This window comes from Beta vulgaris, chromosome 3 (assembly GCF_026745355.1).
Source record: "Beta vulgaris subsp. vulgaris cultivar EL10 chromosome 3, EL10.2, whole genome shotgun sequence".
Classification (NCBI taxonomy): Eukaryota; Viridiplantae; Streptophyta; class Magnoliopsida; order Caryophyllales; family Amaranthaceae; genus Beta; species Beta vulgaris.
The window spans coordinates 50,619,716-50,642,526 of NC_079204.1; the positions used below are offsets into that span (position 1 = coordinate 50,619,716).

At 37.5% G+C, this 22,811-nt stretch overlaps 1 long non-coding RNA gene and 1 pseudogene across 1 annotated transcript; both read left to right on the forward strand.

The window, feature by feature from the left end:
- LOC130590843 (uncharacterized) overlaps positions 1-10,533 on the forward strand; it is a 29,686-nt pseudogene extending 19,153 nt beyond the window's left edge.
- On the forward strand, positions 2,402-4,706 carry LOC125495929 (uncharacterized). Its single transcript, XR_007272315.2, has 3 exons — positions 2,402-3,163; positions 3,618-3,674; positions 4,614-4,706. It is a non-coding gene; the product is annotated as an uncharacterized LOC125495929 (long non-coding RNA).
- Positions 10,534-22,811: the final 12,278 nt, after the last annotated feature.

The window sequence follows — 22,811 nt, forward strand, 5'->3', positions numbered from 1 at the left end:
CACAGACATAAGAAGTTTCTTGGGTTTAGCCGGTTACTATAGGAGATTTGTGAAAGACTTCTCCAAAATAGCAAAGCCCATGACCATTTGATGAAGAAGGATTGTAGGTTTAACTGGAATGAGGACAGTGAGAAAGCCTTTCAAACGCTCAAAGAAAGGTTAACATCAGCCCCTGTCCTAACCTTGCCTAATGGGAATGAGGGATATGATGTGTATAGTGATGCGTCCAAGAATGGGTTGGGTTGTGTTCTTATGCAAAATGGGAAGGTCATAGCTTATGCGTCTCGCAGTTGAAGCCGTATGAAGTCAATTACCCAACACAGACTTAGAATTGGCCGCAATAGTGTTTGCCCTAAAAATCTGGAGACACTACCTTTACGGGGTGACTTGTCGAATCTTCACGATCACAAAAGTCTCAAATACATCTTCACCCAGAAAGACCTTAACATGAGACAGCGCAGATGGTTAGAGCTCATCAAGGACTATGACTTAGACATCCAGTACCATGAGGGTAAAGCCAACTCGTTGCTGATGCTTAAGTCGCAAGTCTAGCCATAGCCTGATACATTAGTCGTTGCCGACAAACTTTGTGAGGAGTTTTCTAGACTCCAGTTAGAAGTTGTTCATGAAGGGGAGGTAGAAAGATTGCTGAGTGCCTTAACCATCGAGCCCAACTTTCTAGACGAAATAAGAGAGAGTCAACCTGGGGATGTGAAGCTTGAGCGAGTCAAAGCAAAGCTTAAGGAGGGAAAAGCAGAAGGGTTTGCGATCCATGAGGATGGAAGCATAAGATATAAGGGTAGAGGTGTGTGCCACAAAAATGTGAAGAATTGAAACAAAAGATAATGGGTGAGGGTCATAACACGACTTATTCCGTCCACCCAGGGGGAGATAAGTTATATAAGGACCTCAAGAAGATGTTCTGGTGGCCTGGGATGAAAAGAGCAGTAGCTGAATTTGTTTCAAAATGTCTAACATGCCAGAAAGTCAAAAGTGAACACAAGAGACCTCAAGGAAAGATTCAACCTTTAGACATTCCGACATGGAAATGGGACTCGATATCCATGGACTTCGTTGTAGCCTTACCTAGGAGTCGGGGAGGCAATAATACCATATGGGTGATAGTGGATAGACTAACCAAAACAGCAAGGTTCATACCTATGAAAGATACGTGGAGTATGGAAGCCTTAGCCAAGGCCTATGTGAAAAATGTCATTCGATTGCATGGATACCCACGAGTATAGTATCAGATAGAGATTCGCGATTCCTTTCGAATTTCTGGAAAAAGGTTCAGGAAGCATTTGGTAGTGAGCTATTGATGAGTACAGCTTTTCACCCAGCTACAGACGGTCAAACCGAAAGAACTATTCAGACATTAGAGGACATGTTGCGAGCATGTGCCTTAGAATACCAGGGATCATGGGAAGACCATTTGGACCTCATAGAATTCTCATACAACAACAGCTACCATGCTAGTATTAAGATGGCACCATTTGAAGCACTATATGGGAGAAAGTGTCGTAGCCCTTTTGTTGGAACGACATTAGTGAGACTGTGGTGTTAGGACCTGAGATGATTCAGGAGACATGGATCAGTTCGATTCATTCAAGAAAAGATTAAGGCTGCACAGGACAGGCAGAAATCCTATGCGGATCAGAAGCGAAGGGATGAGAATTACGAAGTCGGGGAAAAAGTATTGCTTAAGGTGTCTCCAATGAAAGGAGTGATGCGATTCGGGAAAAAGGGGAAGCTAAGCCCTAAATTCATAGGACCATATGAGAGCGAAAGTAGGCAAAGTCGCTTATCGCCTAGATTTGCCCAATAACTTAGAAAGGGTCCATAATGTGTTTCACGTATCCCAACTCCGGAGATACGTACCTGATGAGTCACATGTACTTGAACCGGAAAATGTCGAAATAGACGAAACCTTATCCTATGAGGAGAAACCTGTCCAGATCCTAGACCGCAAGTGCGTAGTACGAGGAATAAGGACATCAGAATTGTCAAAGTGTTGTGGAGAAATCAAAATACTGAAGAAGCCACCTGGGAAGCCGAAGATGCAATGCGTCTGAAGTACCCTGAGCTTTTTCAAGAGGTACGTGAGTTACGGGGACGTAACTTTTCTTTTAAGGGGGAAGAATGCGATAGAATTTCGCGCTTTCACCCTAAAGTATGTTAATTATGATAGTTATTGTAATTATTGCTGATCTGTTGTGCGAACGTTAGAAAACGCTTATGAAATTTTGGGACTTAGAAGTGCAAAAGATCGTCGTTAAGACTGGCTACCTCCAAGTTTCGGGACGAAACTTCTTTTAAGGGGGAAAGCCTGTAATACTCCGTATTTTTGGAATTAATTCGTAATAATTAAGAAATACAAAAAATAATAAAAAGGTATTTTAATATTATTTACAGAATAATAAGAATATAATAATATTAATACGAGTCGGTTGTGTTAATTTCGGATTTATAAAGGTTAAACCGAGTTCACCCGATCTAGGGTTACCACTTTTGGAAGGGTATAAAAAGGGAAAGTAAGAGGAGAAATTTCAGAAAACCCTAAGTTTCCCTTTCTCCTCTTCAGCCGTCATCTCCCTCTCTCTCAATTTCTCTCTCCTCTCTCGCTGGTTTCTTCTCCCTCACCGATTCTTCCTCTCTTCCCTTGCTTCGTCTCTCTCGCTTGTTTCGTCTCCCTCGCCTACTTCTTCTCTCTCGCAGTGGGCTGCTGTGCGAGGCTCGCGAGTGCGAGGCGTTGCAAGCGTGTCGGTGCAGGTGCGGGACGAGGGTTGTGCGAGCGAGGCTAAGGGATAGAGTGTAGTGCGAGTGTTGTGCGGATTGTGCGAGTGAGTGGAGTCGAGGGCTGGATCGAAGGCTGTGCGAGCGAGGCTAAGGGCTCGAATGAGTCGAGTATTGTGCGGTTGTGCGAAAGGCGCGCGACGAGGGAGCCCGTGAGTGTTCGAGGGACGTGCGAGGCTGCTGTTGCTGCTGCGCGAGGCTGCTGTTGCTGCTGTGCGAGTTGTGCGACGAAGCTCGAAGCGTGTGCGAGGCTGCTGTGCGAATCGAGGGCTGGTTCGAGCGTAGCCGTGCGGCTGCTGTGGTAGAGCGTGGGGTTGTGTGCCGTTGACGGAAATCGGTCGCCGGAACTTGATTTCCGGCAAGCTTAACGGTATAAAACATTTTATATATTGAATATATTATATTAAGTTTAACTATAATTTATGTTTTCATAATTATGTTAAATTATAATTATTAATTAATAATTCAAGTTAATGAGTTCATTTTATTATTCTGACTATAATTGCGAATATAACTCTTGGACATAATACTGGATTGGACCTAAGAGTTTTGGACATAAGATTTGGACATAAAACATGGTTGGACTTATAATTTAACTGGTTGGTCAAGATAGTGGACTAATGACACTAACTAATATTAGTATGTTCACTAGCTTTGACTCATAAAAGACGTTAAACTCTTTATAATAAGAAAAGTAACGAAAATTCTTAAACAAGGGGTTTATTAATCGTTTACTTCGAATTATTAAACCGTATAGTCTTAGTTACGTAGTAGTTGTTATTATTACCAACGACGTAGCACTAAAGTTTTATTTAACGGTTTAGGTCCCAATTTCATAAGCGGAACGTTCGATTAAGACAGCGAAAATTCTCCGTTACAAGGTACGTACGCGTACCAGTTTAATCCCAAGTATTAGTATCATGATTAGGTTGCAATCTATGTTATTGGAACCTAGAAGCATGATAGGGAACGTTTGATTGATTGAGATTGTCTGGTTAGACATTTGTAATTGGAATCGATATGTTGCATTGGAATGCGTAATTCTATCGTAGTATAAACAAGAGCATTTTTAATCTATCCATAGTGTAACAAGGTTGTTACAAGAGATATGATTTGAGCATTGTAACTAAGAGGACAGGTAAATGATTCTATGTATCCATAGTGTAACAAGAGTGTTACAAGAGATACGATTTGAGCATTTTAATGAAAAGAACAGGTAATTGATTCTATGTATCCATAGTGTAACAAGAGTGTTACAAGAGATACGATTTGAGCATTGTAACTAAGAAAAAAGGTAAATGATTATATGTGGTTATGAAATGAATGGTTAATATTAAAATGAATTATGGCAATATCTTGTAGCTGGACTCCCTACAAGTGATGAACAATGGGGGAGTGTGGGACTTGTCCTACGCTCCTACGCAGGCCTACTGTGACGACAGTATTGTCCTTATATTTTTGACACTCAAGTAGGCGGAAGGTTCCGTTCGATCTTGGGGGTATGATCATACTAAGGTGATGGGTGTGAGACGGAACAAAAACCGTATTTGCATTTCATCTAACAGACCTAGTGTCTGTTAAGGATTCAGTAGCCCGTATGATTCCAGTAAGATGACGGTGCCCGTTCGATGCCAATTAAAGATTAAAGATTAAAGGTCAAAGGATGTAACATAGTGTATCATCATGCTTAAGATTGTTCATGTGTGCATCATTTATGTTTACATGTATTCAATGGTTCATTACGTACTCAGCATAGCTGATTGTGTGTTATTATGTTTTGATGAACTGCGATGAACCATTGATGCTACAATGGGGAGCAGACTAGGTGTGCTGGTGCTGCTGCATAATCTCGAGCATACGGGGACTAGGCTTGGTATTTACATTTAAAGCATTTTGAAATAAGTATTATTGGTTTTTCTAAGACTTATATATGGTTTGTGGTTTGAATGAAAGGGGTCCTTGATGATTCCCGAGTTGTATTTATATTTTAATTACGCTGCATTTTAGTTTTCAAGTTAATGTTTTAAGTTATCGTTAACCCTTATTATGCCTTGCGTTCCATCGCGGCGGTAACACGCCCGAAGTCGACGCGACGCAGCAGTGGTGGGCGCGCGTGGATTTCGGGGGTGTTACACATGTCCTCCCTGAAGTTGCCATGGTGCGTATTATGTCCTCCCAAACTTGCCATGGTGATTTTTATTAATTCCATTGAAATATGTTACCATGGTGCGTATCATGTTCCAATTATCTTGCCTTTTCTTCCTTTCTTTGAGGCATTCTACGCTCATCAATTCGGTTAATCTAATTGAATGAGGAGCAGTTTAGTTATCCAATTGATAGGGGTATGGATTATGCAGGATGATGTTGTCTATAGGATGCATATACTCAATGTTAAACATTTCCAGTTCTGCCAAAATCGTGTTGCACCTTGATTATTACTTATAAGATTTATATATAAATTATGTTAATCCTAGTCAGCATATTCTGTTACAAGTTTGTTATCTTACAACAAACTATTGTATAAATAGATCATTTGATCAACTGTAAAAGCTTGATTCAGTTTCTGAGATTAATACAAACTTCTTCTTCTTTCTCTCTCTATATTTTTGTTCTTGCTGATATCTCAGCTTCTTCATGGTATCAGAGCTTTATCTCGATACTGAGATAAAGGTTTCAAGATTCAGTTCTTAAAATTTCATAATTCATTGAAATTTTGAATTGAGGTTTAATATTGATTGTTTTGTAACAATCAAAGAATGACGCAAGATTCTGAAGGATCTTTGAATAGTGGAAATACTGGAGGTAGAAATGCAGGAACTGAAAATGGAGGTAACATTGATCCTTTGTTCATATCTTCATCTGATAATCCGAATTCTTCTCTTGTTATTACAATATTTTCTGGTAATAACTTCATGCGTTGGAGTAGAAATGTAAGGAGAGCTTTAATAGCTAAAAACAAAGAAGGATTTATAACTGGAGTCTTGAAAATGCCGGATGAAAAATATCAAAATTTCCATAAATGGAAACGTGATGATTACATGGTAATGAGTTGGATTTTGAACTCTAAGTCCTGAATTGGCTGATGAATTTGGATTCATAGAGAATTCAACAGATTTATGGAGTGAATTACAAGAACGTTTTGGTCAATCTAATGGACCTCTTGTATATCAATTGAAGAAAGAAATTAGTGCCTTAAAACAAGAAAATCTGTCAATTGTTGCTTATTATGGCAAAGTTAAGAAACTTTGGGATGAATTACAGAGTTTGAAAATGTTCCCTATCTGTTCTTGTGGTGCATTAAACTCATGTTCTTGTAATTTTTTAAAGAAACTACAAGATTTGGAGGCAGAAGATAAATTGATGCAGTTTTTGCTTGGATTAAACAGTGGTTTTAATTCTACTATCTCTAATCTTCTGTCAATGGATCCTATGCCCACAATAAATCGTGCATTTTCCATAGTACAACAAATTGAAAAACAACAAGAAGTAGGTGCTGGTAGTGTGGAAATTGGTGCAGAAAGTAGTGCTATGGCAGCACAGAGATCTTGATCTTATAAGGCTGTTCAATCTCAGAAGAATTTCTTTAATCCTATAAAGAAAGATTGGAGAAGAGATAAAATGGATAAGTTTTGTGATCACTGTAAGAACAAGGGTCATTCTATTGATCAATGTTTTAAATTGATTGGTTATCCGGAATGGTATAACACAATCAAGGCTGGTAAGAAAGGAGGTCCTAATGTTCATAAGATTGTGGCTAATGTGCGTACTGCCAGTCAAGATACTCCACTGGATGCCTATGACACTCATAATGAAAGTCATAATAATGCTACTGGGATTGATTATGATATGTTGGCTGTTATATGTCAACAAGTTATGAAGAATATGAAGGGCAAGCAGATGACATCTGATGAAGGAGCATCTAGCTTTGCTAGTTTTGCAGGTAATAACTCTATTACTTGTTCTGTTTTTAAATCACAAGAGCATGTCAACTGGATAATTGACTCAGGTGCGTGTGATCATATGGTATTTGATATCAATCTGCTAGTTAATAAAGTATTGCTAAAAACTCCAATTAAAGTAGGGATGCCTGATGGGAGTCACTGTTCAGTGAAATTAACTGGTACAGTTATTTTGGGAGATGGTTTGGTATTACATGATGTGCTTTTAGTAGAAAATTTCAAACATAATCTCATGTCTATAGGACAACTTATTGAAAAATATGGGATTACAGTAGTGTTTACCAAAAATGGATGTTACTTTCAGGACCTTACTAGCAAACACATTATTGTTGTGGGAAAGAAGCAACATGGTTTATACTACTTCAACTCTTCCTTCTTGCTGAAATCTGGAAGAGAATATGAGATACTTGATGGTGAAAATTCATGTAATGTAGTTGTTACTGAATCTTTTGTAGATACTAGTACTTTACCAAATAAAACTAGTACAAGTATCAAGAATAAAATGAGTGGTAAGAAGAATCTTGATGTAATACATGCTCGTTTGGGGCATGTTTCTTTGTCTAAAATGCAGCATATTGTTGTATGTAATTGCAAAGATTTGAAGGAATATAACTGCAATGTGTGCTTTCATGCAAAACAACACAAGTTGCCATTTCCTATTAGCCAAAGTAGAGCTGTTGAATGCTTTGAGTTAATTCATTTAGACCTTTGGGGTCCTTATTACAAGGTGAAAGCTTTAAATGGAGCTTCTTATTTTTTAACTGTGTTAGATGATAACAGTAGGGTGGTTTGGACTTTTTTGTTACATAACAAACTACAAGTTGTCAAGACTATTGCAGACTTCTTGGCTATGGTTGATACACAGTTCAATAAGAAGGTGAAAGTCATTAGATCTGATAATGGCACTAAGGTGATTAAAGAATGTTGCTTGAATTTATTTACTGAAAGAGGTATCTTACATCAGAAAAGTGTTCCATATGTTCCTCAACAAAATGGAAGGGTAGAGAGAAAACATTAACACTTACTAGAGATGTCTAGAGCCTTTAGATTTCATGCTAATCTTCCCAAGAAATTTTGGGGAGACTGTCTTTTAACTGCCACTCATGTTATTAACAAACTTCCAACTAAGGTGTTAAACTGGAAGTCTCCTTATGAAGTTTTGTTTAACAAAGTACCATCCTATGATAATCTGAGAGTACTTGGGTGTCTATGCTATGCTTATAACATGAATGTGCAGAAAGATAAGTTTGATGCTAGAGCTAGAAAGTGCATCTTCTTGGGATACCCTTATGGGCAAAAGGCTTACAAATTATATGATTTAACTTCTCATACATGCTTTGTGTCTAGAGATGTAATATTCTTTGAAACTGTTTTTCCTTATTCCACTGAAGTTCATTCTAAACAAACTTTATCCATTTCTCTTGTTCAATTTGGTGATGACCCCCTGGATACATGTAATCAATGGCAGATTACTCTTGAAGATTCAAGTACTAATGAATCTTCTTCTCACATAAATACTCCTTCTCTATCTACATCTCACATCATTTCTTCTCCCACACATATTGATAATTCTAGTCCTACCCCACATTCTTCTTCTCAACCTGATCTTACTTCCTCTTCTACTTCTCTTCCTTTCATTCCTAGACCATCTAGACACATTAAACCTTCTACTAAATTGAATGATTTCATCACCACTTATATACCTCATCACACAAACATTTCTCCTCCTTCACTTCCTACTTCTTATGCTTCTTTTAATGTTGATTCACAGCCACATAAAGAGCCCAAACATTATAATCAAGCTAAACTTAATCCACATTGGATTACTGCTATGAATAAAGAAATAGAGGCTCTTGAAACTAATCAGACATGGGAGTTAACTTCTCTTCCAGAAGATAAGAAGGCTATTGGTTCTAAGTGGGTGTACAAAACAAAGTTGAATCCTGATGGTTCTATTGAGAGATACAAGGCACGCTTGGTTGCTATAGGATATCAACAGGTGGAAGGTCAAGATTTCACACAGACTTTTGCACCAGTTGCTAAGCTTGCCACTGTCAGAGTTTTGATAGCTGTTGCTGTTGCACAGAACTGGCCTATGTGCCAATTAGATGTGAATAATGCATTTCTGCATGGCTATTTGGATGAGGAAGTATATATGGTGCCTCCTGCTGGTTATGATAAAGCTCTTCCTGGTCAAGTATGCAAACTGAAGAAGTCTATATATGGACTTAAACAAGCTTCAAGACAATGGAACAAGGAGCTTTCAAAGTTTCTCATGGGTCTTGGCTTTATTCAGTCTAAGCAAGACTACTCCCTATTTACAAGAAAATTGGAGGGTGATTTTTTAGCCATTTTAGTATATGTGGATGACATGGTGGTTACTGGTACTAATTTGGTTCAAATTCATGCTGTCAAACAGGCTCTTGACAAGGAATTTACTATATAAGATCTTGGTGATCTTAACTACTTTCTGGGTGTTCAGGTTACTCGAAATTCCTCTGGTGTATTTTTATCACAAAAGAAATACATTAATGACATCATTGTTGACTGTGGGATGCTGTCTAGTGATTCTTCTCTTGCACCTCTTCCTGTTGGTTTGAAATTATCTACTGAAATTGGTGATGTGCTTGATGAACCAGAAGTTTATAGAAGATTAATTGGGAGGCTGTTATACTTAGGTCTTACTAGACCTGATCTATCCTATTCCATTCAGCATCTTAGCCAATTTCTTCATCAACCTCGTGTTCCTCATCTCAGGGCTGCCTTACATGTTATGAAGTATCTTCAAGGTACTAAAGATTGTGGTCTGTTTTATCCTTCTAATAACAAGCTTCTGGTCACTGCTTATAGTGATTCAGATTGGAGTGCTTGTCAGTTCTCTAGTAGATCTTTGAGTGCATATGCTGTGTGTCTTGGAGACAGCTTAGTTTCTTGGAAAACCAAGAAACAATCCACTGTCAGTAAGTCTTCAGCTGAGTACAGGAGCATGTCAGCCACTGCTAGTGAAGTTGTTTGGTTACATGGGTTATTAGAAGACTTACAAGAGACAGTTTCTCTTCCAATCACTATGTATTGTGATAATACATCTGCTGAGCACCTGGCTCTTAATCCAAAGTTTCATGAAAAGACTAAACATCTCAAGCGAGATATGCACTATGTTCGTGAGCAAGTAGAGGCTGGGTTCTTAGCTACTTGTCATATTCAAAGTTCAGCTCAGCTGGCTGACTTGCTTACCAAAGCATTAGCTTCTCAGCAACATCACCTTCTTTGCTCCAAGCTTGGTCTTGTATCTCAAGTCCAGCTTGAAGGGGATATAAGATTTATATATAAATTATGTTAATCCTAGTCAGCATATTCTGTTACAAGTTTGTTATCTTACAACAAACTATTGTATAAATAGATCATTTGATCAACTGTAAAAGCTTGATTCAGTTTCTGAGATTAATACAAACTTCTTCTTCTTTCTCTCTCTATATTTTTGTTCTTGCTGATATCTCAGCTTCTTCATTACTTGTATATGCGTTCATGAACTCACAGAGTGTTTTTTCCTCTCAATAGGGAAATTTGTCGACCTTCTGTGGGAATTATGGCAACTAACTTCTATGCCGCCGATTTAAATGTCGCCGAGAAAATTATCCAGACCTTCCCTAGCATTTCTAAAGGCCTTATCGTTGAAAAGGTAATTTGTGACCTTTGCTTGAGTGTGGTTGAATGTCTAATTCTTGACATTGGATATCTATTCATCTTTTCTCTTGTTTTTGACCTATGAACATAGCTGTGAACCAGAGTCCTTTTTGTTGGATGTCTTGCTAAGAACTAGGATTAATCAAGCAATTACGATCAAGAACAACTTAAGTGGCCGGATAATTGATTAACCAAGGTAGAAAATCAGATACAACCCACACTCTTTCAGGAGTAAAGTGGAGCTCTCTTAACTCTGAAGTAACTTTCTCTCTCAATATTTTCCGGATAGATTCTTCCTCCCCCCCCCCCCTATTATTTATGCTGCCTTGGTTCTAACCAACTCTGACTGATTCTAACAAACCACCTGAGATATTTTAATTAATCTGTTTAACTATTTAAAGCATCAACATGATGTAAATAGAGAATTTTACTAGTTTCCCTCTTTACCCTTAATTGCCCTCCTAGCATATGTGAACCTTATGGGAGGTCTATTTGGAGATGTTGCAGTCTAATACATCTTCGAGATTTTTAGTGCTAGAATTATTGGTAAGACAATGCTTGATTTTATGGAGTTATTGTAACACTGACTTCTGGCAATGGAGACATGAGAAAGCCTTGGTAACCAACTGTTTGAGTCCAAAAAAGACTCAAACACTCAAAAAGTTACACAATGGTACCATTATAATCTGGTATTGGTATCACATTGTTATCAGGATTGGTACAAGCAACCTTACTTTGGTATCAAAATTTTCGGACAATGGTACCAATCTAACCTAGCATTGGTACCAAACAACACGCGCGTGAAATTTCCAAGGCTTAAAATGACCAAATTGCCCCCGTTTGAGTCCCCTAAGAGACTCAAACGGTTGGTTGCCTAGACAAACTCGACATGGAGACATGGAGTGATGCTGTCACAAAGTATTGCTAGTTAGTTTTTCTACTTCTTGTTTTGAATTTTTGTGCTGATACGTGTTTAGCTTCTTTTCCTGAGTTATCTGTGATATATCTATAATAATATTGTTGTTTGGAAAGTGTGTTCTACAATATTTTCAAGTGTTCTAGTTGATTATATAAGTTCGAATTTCAATGGAAAGTCTTGCATCTTATGCTAAACTGTTGTGGCATCACATAATTCTTTCAATTTAGCCCAATAAGGAGTAGATTTCATTTTAGGAACTATTATTAGCGAGGTTCAACTTTTAAGGAAACGGTTGTTTGCTTTGTTCTTTTATAACTTCGATGACTTAATACTCTAAGGGAACGCTTGGTTCACTGGCCTCAAAGAAACGAAATCAATTATCGAGATTTCCTTTTTTCTTGTTTGGTTCAACCCCTCATCAATACATTACTATTACTTGATGGTAATGGATTCCCCCAATTTGTTACCTCCCCCTCCCCCTCAAGTAACAAATTCTATTACTTGGTGGTAATGGTACCATTTATTTCCATTCCTTGGCTTGAACCAAACACTCAATAAAAGTAACCATTTTTGTTACCATTCCCCTCCTTTATTCATTTCCGTTCCCTTTCTATTCATATCCTTAGTTAGTTGGGATTAAAATTGGCGGAACGCCCATAGTTGGGACTATTCCTATCAAATTTTCCTATTTTCATTGATTGCATTTCCTACAATTCCCCTAGTATTTATAACTGAAGTACAACACTAAAAGGCACAACCTAAAATATTCTTGCGGATAAGGAGGGAAAAATCAATACATAAGGGGGGGGGGGGACCAAAAAAGAGTGTCAGGGTAAGAATGACCCTTATACGCCATAAAATCTGCAGCTCTGTTCGCTTCCCGAAAAAAAGTTCCGAATCCAGCAGCGATTGACATTAGGCAAAGCTAAACTTGCATCACCAATAATATTAGCAATTTCCCACGCGATATTAGAAGTATGATTAATAGCATTAATAACCGTGAGATTATTTCCTTACTTCAATACTAGTATGGGGCAGTACTGATAGAGAAATCTCCTTTAATTCCATGTAAGAGACCTAAAGCCTCAACCTGGACAATGCTCGTATGGCAACCAAGAGATTAACACCAGCCATAAGAATGATACACTGACTATTCCTAATAACATACCCATAAAAAGTTTAAGGATAGGAGTTAGCTAAGTGGGTAGAGCGCTCCCCCTTGGCCCCTAAGGTCAGGGGTCCGATCCTTACCCCCAGTATTATGCTGGGGTATTTTCTTAGTATGCTATACATGCCTTACCAGCCAATGTGTTGGTATTTCCTATATATCAGTAGCCTTGTAGGGATTAGCCCTTGAACCGACTTAATTTCCTAATATAAAAAATACCCATAAAAAGTTTCACCATTAGCAAGTATAGACTATCAAAATTCAACTTAAGACAAATAGGAGAGGGGGAGGGGGGGGGCTCCAAGCAAGACATGAACCAACACAAGGGGAAAGCTTATTGAAAATGGAAGCAGAAGATAAGGCTGAGGGGATATCTAATTGGGAGGCCATGGCCTTATCCCGACTATTAACATAAGAGTAATCATGTAGCTAGCCTAAAACTTTTTTTTGGAACTCCTTTCGAAAACTCGTGGTAAAATAAATTTCTTTTGAGCTGCCTCGTACAAGGTCAGTCACCCAGAGGACCAACAATAGCCAACCCCCCCCCCCAAACAATATTGTAATTTTGCTTCCACCAAGATTTGAACATTGTTCTCCAACGTGAGATATGGGAAGGCATACCATTAGTGTATATAGTCAATTTGTTGTAATTATTTGAAAATAAAAGGAGAATTAATCATTATTTTTTTTAAAAAAAGTTAAAATTAGAGCTAAAACTAAAAAGATATATAATAATGAAATAAAGATCCAAACTAGAAGAGAAAAAAATGTTAAAGTAAAAAAGAGAAAGAAGTAAAAAGTTAAATAAAAAGAAAAAAAAAAGAAAGAAGAAAAAAAACGCCATGAAGAAATTAAACCAAAAAAAAAAAAAAACTGGAATGGCGGCTATCCAGGAATCGAAGCCGCTTTAACATGCAAGAAGTTAAAGAGTTCACCAACGGATTAAGTTTGTATAGAATTAAATTATAGCGCGGATATTCAGAATCTGCTTGACGATAATAAATAAAAGGGAATTTTCCTCAGGTACCCTGAGGTTTGACGTAATTCTCATATTATCTCTCACATCTGGGAAATTCTTCGGATGCCCCTAAACTTTGTGTTCGGGCTCAAAATACCATTATCATACACCGAAATTTAAGTGCATTAATAATTTTTTAAAGTACCCTTAAAACTTAAACTTTGAATTTCAAAATTCAATAAGGTAGCGTTTGGAAACTTGTATTTCATTTCAAATAATGGAATTGAAATCTGGAATTTAAAGTTTGTATTTCAATTCCTAATCACTGTTTTGTAAAGGGGGTTTAATTTGATAGAAGAGATAGAAATATAGGTTAAATGGAGGAGAGAGAAAAAGTGTGGTTTACTAAAGAAGAGAGAAATAAATATTAGAAAGAGAATGAGTGAGGTTGGGATATAGATACTCATGGAGTTAGGATATGTATGAGGAGATTCAAATGACAAGATAATGACTTAAATTTTAAATTCTACTAATACAGGCTTTTGATAAGAATTTGGACAAATTCCATGCTTTCAAATTCCATGCCATCCAAACAATAGATTTCATCCAAATCCAGAATTTGAAATGAAATCTTGCTATCCAAACATAGCATTGGGTATTTTGAGAATTAAGCCAAATCTCAAGGATACCTCAAGAAATTTCCCTAAATAAAAAGAACAATTTTTTCGGTTTTTTCACCAAATACCCCAGACAAATCGCGAAATTCACCATATACCTTCAATGTTTCAGATATTCACCATATACCCCTGAGTTTTCAAAACTGTGCACCATATACCCTTTTTCTAACGGACGTTAGATTGCCGTTTGCTTTATTTACGATTTTGCCACCATTATTCACTAAACCTAATTTAAATCCTAATCCCTAAAGTCTAAACCTAACCCTAAAATCTAAACCCTAACCCACCCCCTCCCCTACACCACCCCCCACCCCAGCCCCCACCCCTCCCCCACTTCCGTAGCACCGCTCCCCTCCCCTCTCCCCTCCGTTGCAACCCTCCCCCGTCAGCCTGTGCCTCCTGCCATCTTCCCGACAACGTGTTGTTTTCTCCAACAACCGCAGCACCACCACTGCTCCTGCTTTCCTCCCTCTTCGGTTTGTGTTGCTGCTCCATCTCTCGATAGACCTGGCAATCGGACCAATCGGATCGGATTCGGACCTGACCAATTCAGATCGGACCGTTTTCGGATCAAGTTACATTCGGACTGGGATCGGACCGGATCGGACCGTTTCGGATTGGGTCATCGTTCGGACTATTATTTCGGATCGGAATCGAACCGGACCAATTCAAATCGGACCGTTTTCGGATCAAGTTACATTCGGACCGGGATCGGACCGGATTGGATCGTTTCGGATTGGGTCATCGTTCGGACTATTATTTCGGATCGGAACCGGACTATGGTGGAATGAATGGAATACTTATGCCAATGATATTTTTTTTATATAAAAAAACGGGTAAGTTTCGGGTATTTCGGATCAAAGCCTAATCGAAACCAATAATTTCGGATCGGTTTACCTTCGGGTCGGATCAGTTTTAGATCGGGTTGGATCGGTTTCGGATCGGGTAAGATTATATCGGATCATTCAGATTTCGGATGAGTTTCGGATCATGATTAATTCGGATCGGGATTCGGATCGGATCGAGACCGTTTCGGATTCGGATCAAGGTTCGGACCGTCTCGTTCGGACCCAGATCGGACCACGGATCGGATATTTCGGACCGGATTTTCGGATCAGGACCAACTTTGCCAGGTCTATCTCTCGACCACCAGGCGTTAGGGGTGTGCAAAAATATCCGATCTGAAATATCCGATCCGAAAATCCGCCGATCCGATCCGAAATTTCGGATATCCGATCCAATTTTAAGATTTCGGATATTTCGGATCGGGTATCCGGAAAAAATTTCGGGTTTTCGAATCGGATACGGATCGGGATTTTTCAAAAAATTCAACGGACCCGATCCGAAAAGTTCGGATATCCGAAAATTTCGGATCGGATTCGGATCGCAATTTCCCCGATCCGAAATTTTCGGATAATCGAATTTTCGGATCGGATCCAATCTGATATCCGACATTGAACACCCGTACCAGGCGTACCACCTTGTTTGCGTCGATGCTGCTCTTGCGCTGTGCTTTTCTCTCCTCCTTCACTGTCACGGGGGTCGGGGCTGGGAAAATCAAGAAGGAGAGGGGATGGGTTGGCAAAGGGAATGGTGAATTTCAGAGGGGATGGTGAATCACGGGGGAGAGGGGAGAGGGGATGGTGCTGCACCGGTGAACGAACAGAGGTGGGGAGGGGTGGGGGGTGTTGCACCGGTGAACGAAGAGGGGGAGGGGTGGGGGGTGCTGCACTAGTGAACGAAGAGAGAGGGAGGGGTGGGGGGTGCTGCACCGGTGAACGAAGAGGGAGGGAGGGGTGGGGGGTGCTGATTCGGTGAACGAAGAGGGGGGAGGCGTGGGGGGTGCGGCACCGGTTAACAAAGAGGGGGAGGAGGAGCGGTGCTGCGGCGGTGGGGGGGGAAGGGGTGCTGCGGTGGTGGAGGAGGGGGAGGGGTGGGGCCTGGGATGGGGTTGAGGGGAGGGGTGGGGGCTGTCAAAGGGTTAGGGTTAGGGTTAGGGTTAGGGTTAGGGAAAGGGTTTAGGGGTAGGGTTAGATTAGAATAAGGGTTAGGGTTAGATTAGAATTAGGGTTAGGGTTTACTAATGGCAAAATTGTAAATAATGCTAATGGTGAGGTAACGGCAGTTACGAAAAGGGTATTTGGTGAACGTTTTCGAAAACTTAGGGGTATATGGTGCATTTTTGAAACATTGAGGGTATATTGTGAATTTGTTGATTTGTCGGGGGTATTTGGTGAAATAACCGAATTTTTTTTTTGATAAGGCTTGGGCCACCCAGGATTCTTAATAGGTCCCTCCCCTGACCACTATCACAAGACTTTACTAGCTAAATTTAGTCAATTATATGTCATCCACCTCTTGCATTTGTTATTACATATATGTATATATGGTTAAAGTTTACAAACATTAACCTAAAAAAAGTCGAGGGTTGCATAATCTAAATAAAAGGTAGTATATTATACTAATTTGCAGAATTTTTTTATTTATTTTAAAAATAAAATAAAATTATCTCACACGGTATCATATCAAACCATAATTAAACCCAGCCAAATAGATTTGAGTTGGTCTTGTAAGAGACTGCCTACTTTTAATTTAAAATTAGACAACAACCCAACTTCAATGTAAAGAAGAGAACGGGCCATATTTTAAAATATAATTACTAGTTTAACCTATTACATGATCAGTTTAATATATTTAGTAATTAGCTTAATTCATTGAATAATCACATGCTTGAATCAATTTAGTGACTAGTTTTAATTCATTCAGTGACTAATTTAATCCATTCGAAGACCACTGGTTATTTATTAAAACTATCTGATGTAGTTCGAGATTCAAAGGGAAACAAAAAAGGAGAAGAGAAGAGGCAATTAGGTCGATGTCAAATATCTAGAGATATTGTTAGGTTAGAGTGAGATGGATTGAAATTGTTAGGAGAATGTAAGTTGAAGTTGTCTAATTGTAGGGTTTTTTTTTTATCAGAAAGGAGCTAATAAAATACAAGTTTTGTGGGGAAGGACCTAATAAAAAAATTTTTTGTCAAGAAGGACCTAATAAAATACTTCCGACTGTGAACAGGAACCACTTTATGAATTTCCGGCCAAATTTACCATTTACCGACGTTGACCCTTTTTTTACCCCTAGTTGACTCTTTAATGCTTTGTTCCTATTTTAACTGACCCAAACATATTGAATTCTCACACTTTCCTCCCAACAACGCAATCTCCATTGAAGGGAAGCATCAACCTATTCGATCTTATCCTGCAACCTTCATCAAATCCAATGTATGTTTTGCTCTTCAACTTTTTCTCTCTCAATGTTTAAGGGTTTTTGAAATTTAGGGCTCCTATAATACGTTTTTCACAAAATGCAAATTAGGGTTCTTAATTTTACGGTAATTTCTCTTCTCCTCCTAATTTTACGGTAATAGAAACAGAACATTAAAGAGTCAACTAGAGGTAAAAAAGGGTCAACGCCGGTAAATGGTAAATTTGGTCGGAAATTCATAAAGTGGTTCCTGTTCACAATTGGAAGTATTTTATTACGTCCTTTTTGACAAAAGAAAATTTATTAGGTCCTTCCCCACAAAACTTGTATTTTATTAGGTCTTTTCTGACAAAAAAACCATATAAAGTTGACCGTCATTTTAATAATTTGTAAATAGATATAGACCACAGCAAAATCATATTAAAATTTTGGAATAGCTGACCTAATTATAAATGAAGCAAAAAGTACATCTTTACTTTAGGATCCATTAGCTTAAATGTGCGACAGCCGACAAGCCATACAATGCATGGCATATTTCTAAGAAGGAAGTGCTGTCGTGCTTGATTTAGAGAGGACATAAGAGTAAGCTCATGTATTGACGTACCTATGGCTTAAGGTGCGGCGCCAAGTAATATAAGGAAATTATTATACTCTTAAAAATTTTCAATAAATGCACATGCATCTATAATTATTTTAAAGATTTTTTTTGAAGCTTCATAGATGGTTTCTGGTTATACCTGGTACAGCTTCTGATTGCTGGTATCTGAAAGTCAAAAGGCAATTTTTGATAGTGATCATGTACATGTACATGTACTGATGAACTAAGAATCTGCAGCCTAATTCAATAGTGCAAGGGAGGAAACTTCAACCTAGGCTGTGCTCCAATTAGAGGAATAGTCAACTCAATGTTTTTATTTTCTTTGGGAAGAATATAATGGGACAATATGAGCATGCTACAGTTAACCAAAATTTCAAAATCAGTTGTTATTTTCTTCTCATTATTTGGAGGTTACTTAATGACAATTTTTACTATTTGGATAATTGGATTGATTATACAAAGGGTTACTTACAGAGACATATATTTAAGTTTGCGAGGTCCTCATCAATATATCAATTAAACCTACTAATTAGGAGCAATATGCCTAATACACCTCAAATAATTTTATTACAGCAATGGACAATGATAAGAAATTTAGATTCAACATTAATAAATCTAACATTAATTTGGTAAACTAATTTATTTAAAAAATGTTGCATTTAATAATTGTTAGACATGAATTTGGAACCGAATATTAAATATAGTTGAACATTATTTGAAAAAAAGGTAAAAGTAAAATTTTGTAATAAACACAAGAATGGAAGCAAGAGCAGTAGAAGAATGGAAGAACAAAAATTTCTAAAGGCAGAAAGAACCGGGAGAATATAGGAAGTAAGAAAAAGAAGAAAAAGAATGGCACAAAGTATAGCCTCGAACGTGTGTCTCATGTGTAGTATGCAAAGTTTCAAACGCACATAATACCACTGAGCCAACATGTTTATTAGCATTGATTTATTGTGAAAATATATATTTATCTTATAAACGATGATAGGTAAAGGCCCAAGACATAACTTCCTTTTTTTTTGGGGGGGGGGGGGGGTTCTGAGCCACCCAAGATCCTTATTGGATCCACCTTTGGTTACTTAATGACAATTCTACTATATTTTTTACGGGATATTTTTTTCAGAATACTCCCTCGTTCCTTATCTATCTTTCTAGTTGGAATCTTTGCATTATTTGAAATAACAAATAATAATATTATGCGGGGTCTTTTATAATCAGTTTAAATTAGTACTTCGATAATATTTTTAAATAATTTTTATAAATATATAATTACTGATATTTACAGTTAAATATGTGTATTGGCAGATGTGCAAAGCCAAACTAGAAGCATTAATACAGAATGGAGGGAATACAACTTTCTTATAACTTACTCCCTCCATCTTATAATAAAGTGGTTCTTTCTTTTTTACATGGTCACCAAAATAGACCTTTGACTTTCGATATTTTCATTTCCTTATTAAAAGAAAATACAAAAAGTTGATATTGTCAAATTACATGTTGAGTCGAATCTAACAAGATCCCACATGGGTATGTTTTTTTATATACATGAATAAGAATATTTGGTCAAAGTTTTAAAATTTTATCCTATAAAATTCGAAACATGCACTATATTAGGGGACGAAGGAAGTATGAAATGAGGGGAATTATAAAAGGTTTTTTTTTCACCAAGTATCCCTGAGTTTTGGGTTCATTCACCAGATATACCGTCACACTTTTCAAAATTCACCAGATACCTATCAGTTTCTTAGTAATACATCAAAATGCGCTTAATGATTAATGATGGTTAACTTCATTAGTCATTAACTCCTAATTAAGTCCTCTTATCATAATTAAGCCCTCTAACATTAACCCCTAACCCCTAAACCTTAACCATAACTCCCTAATATATACCTAGCCCTAACCACCACTACCTCCCCTACCCCATCCCTGCAACCTTCACCCCTCCCCCACGAGCACCCTCACCCCTTCCCCTACCCCTGTATCTCACACCCCTTCATTTTTTGCATCCCCACCCTCCCCTTACCCTCGCAGTCCCACAACCCCCTTCGATTTCGTGCGAGCTTCACTATCAAATTTAGAGCTTCTTCAATTTCCTAGTTGATCTATTTGTATTTCGAATGGGTGGGGGATCAGGGGGATGGCTGGGGACGGGTTTGCGGGGCGGGGGGAGGGGTACGGAGCTGCGAGGCTGTTGGGCTGCGACGGTGGGGGCTTGGCGGGGGAGAGAGCTAGGGAGAAAGGTGGGGGAAGGGGGGTTGCCCGTGTTGGGGGGAGCAAATGAGGTGGTGGTGGTTAGGTTTCAGGTGGTGGAGTGGTGGTTAGGGGCTAAGGGTTATGGTCAGGGGTTACGGGTAATGGTTAGGGGTCGGGTTGAAAGTTGGGGGTTAGAGTTATGGGTTAAATTGGGTTTGAACAAAAAATTAGGATTATGAAAGTGCGAGGGTACTTGATGAATGCAATGAAAACTCGGAGTATTTGGTGAAAAAATCGTTCATAAAAACCAATTGAAAATATAATGGCATTATTTTATTTTTTTTGATTGGTTTTATAAAAATTGGTTTGACCAGCCAATGTTTACAATTACAACAATTGCAAATAAATGTACATATAAGTTTTTGGGAAATTCCCACTGGTAACCCTGTACTATGGAACAATTGCAATGGTAAACCGTTTTTCTTTTGAGCTTCAAAAATAACCCTATACTTAGTAATATTATACAACTGTGACATTAATGATGGTTTAATCGTTACTTCAACCATTAGTATTATTAGATTTTTCTTCACTATGATGAAGTATTGAAGAACATTTTATTTGTATTAGTTAATGTTGGTTAATTTGGGTTAGGTAAGCCAATAACACTAATGGTTGAAGTAACGATTAAACCATCATTAATGTCACAGTTGTATAATATTACTAAGTATATGGTTATTTTTGAAACTCAAAAGAAAAACGGTTTACCATTGCAATTGTTCCATAGTACAGGGTTACTAGTGGGAATTAACATTAATTCATTGATTCAAAGTCATACGACATCTACAATAGAAATTACAACTAAACAAATACATATCAAAATAAAATAAACACAATTCTAATATGACAAAACCACGATCGTTGAGTAGATCTAACACTTCTGAAAACCTCGTCTTCACATCGCTGTCTGATGCAGCCTTGTGTAAGGGGTCTATCAATCTTTTGTAGTTTTGAAGTAGAACTGGATTCAATTCAAGTGATTGTAAACGAAGTCTTGACATCTGTTGCCACTCCACACAAATTTCGATCAACAAATCAACCTCTCGAATTACCCAAAATTCCAAAAATAAAGTCTCCAAACTCTCACATGGAGAGAGATAAAACCCAATATATATGAGTATATATAATTCAATATATGGGTAGAAAAACTCTCCATTAGAGAGAGACTGATGTTTATCAGAAGTATAAATATAAAAAACTAGTAACAAAATGGGAAAAGGGGCTTATCACCGTCCAAAAGGATGGCGGTATACATAGTCCCTAGGTTGAAAATTAGGGTTTTGTAGGAGAGAAGAGAAAAAGAAAAAGAGATTTTATTTTTTAAATGTACATATAAGTTGATAAATACTCATATAGCAATGAAGTCATAGCGGGAGAAGTGAAGTAACATTGTATCGAACCAACTCAATAAAAAGACATCTAAGTGATCTAGTTATTCCTATCGAATATGTTATCTTTAAATAATCTACCTGCTAAAGTTAGAAAAATAAAATATTTGTGTTTACTTTGTTATTTATATTCCACTAATATTAAGATTTATGTTTAGTGGGATATTCACACCCATGTACGCCTGTATATATAATTTTCCATTCCAGCCTTTCAATTGCGGAGGTCACGTGCTTCTAAATCTAAGCAAATTACTCAGTTGACTTACAAAGTGGTGAGTTATGAGCTTTATATCCATTTAATCGATGTCGCAAAAGTTATCATTTGACTTACAACCTAAGAGTAATTATGATAAATTAGTGTGATGTTTAAAATATCATGCAATCACATGAACGAGGGAGCCAAAGTACCAGTGACAAAGTCGGCTCAGAGTTCATCCGATAGATAATAAAAGTTTGTATTTGTAACTTTTTAGAAGAGGAAATTATATAATAGATGATACACATACACTCAGTATATGTAGACTACACTCGGTATATGTAGATTACACATATACTGGATGTATGTGTTACTACTAAAATGTACTCACTTCGTTCTAAAATATAGTTTCCATTTTCATTTTGGGTATCCCAAAATATAGTTTCCATTTTCATATTTAGTTCCACATTTTTCCGTAATTTATCTAAAAATCGTGTCCCATCTTTTATTTGTTTCTTGAATTTTTTTTTTTCCTTTGTTTATTCAACCAAAATGTTACCTTTCACGAATTATTCTCCATCCTCTCTCCTAAAATCATCTTTTCCAATACAACATTTATTTAAATAAACAAAAAATCTTTACTATCCCTCTTAGATTCTACTTGCATAAATTATCATGAAAAAAAGGGAAATGAGAACTATATTTTGGGACGGAGGGAGTATATATATTTTTTATGTGTTACTACTAAAATGTATATTGTTACTAAAAAAAATTACAAACTTACAATCATTCGAACCTGTTTTGTTATTCAACGATATTTGAATTTACCTAATACATATACAATTGAAATATTATATTTCGAAATGAAATTTATTACATGGTAGGAATGATAATATAACACTATTTTTCTACAAACAAATTAAATAATTAAAAACATCAGGAAAATTTAGTAAA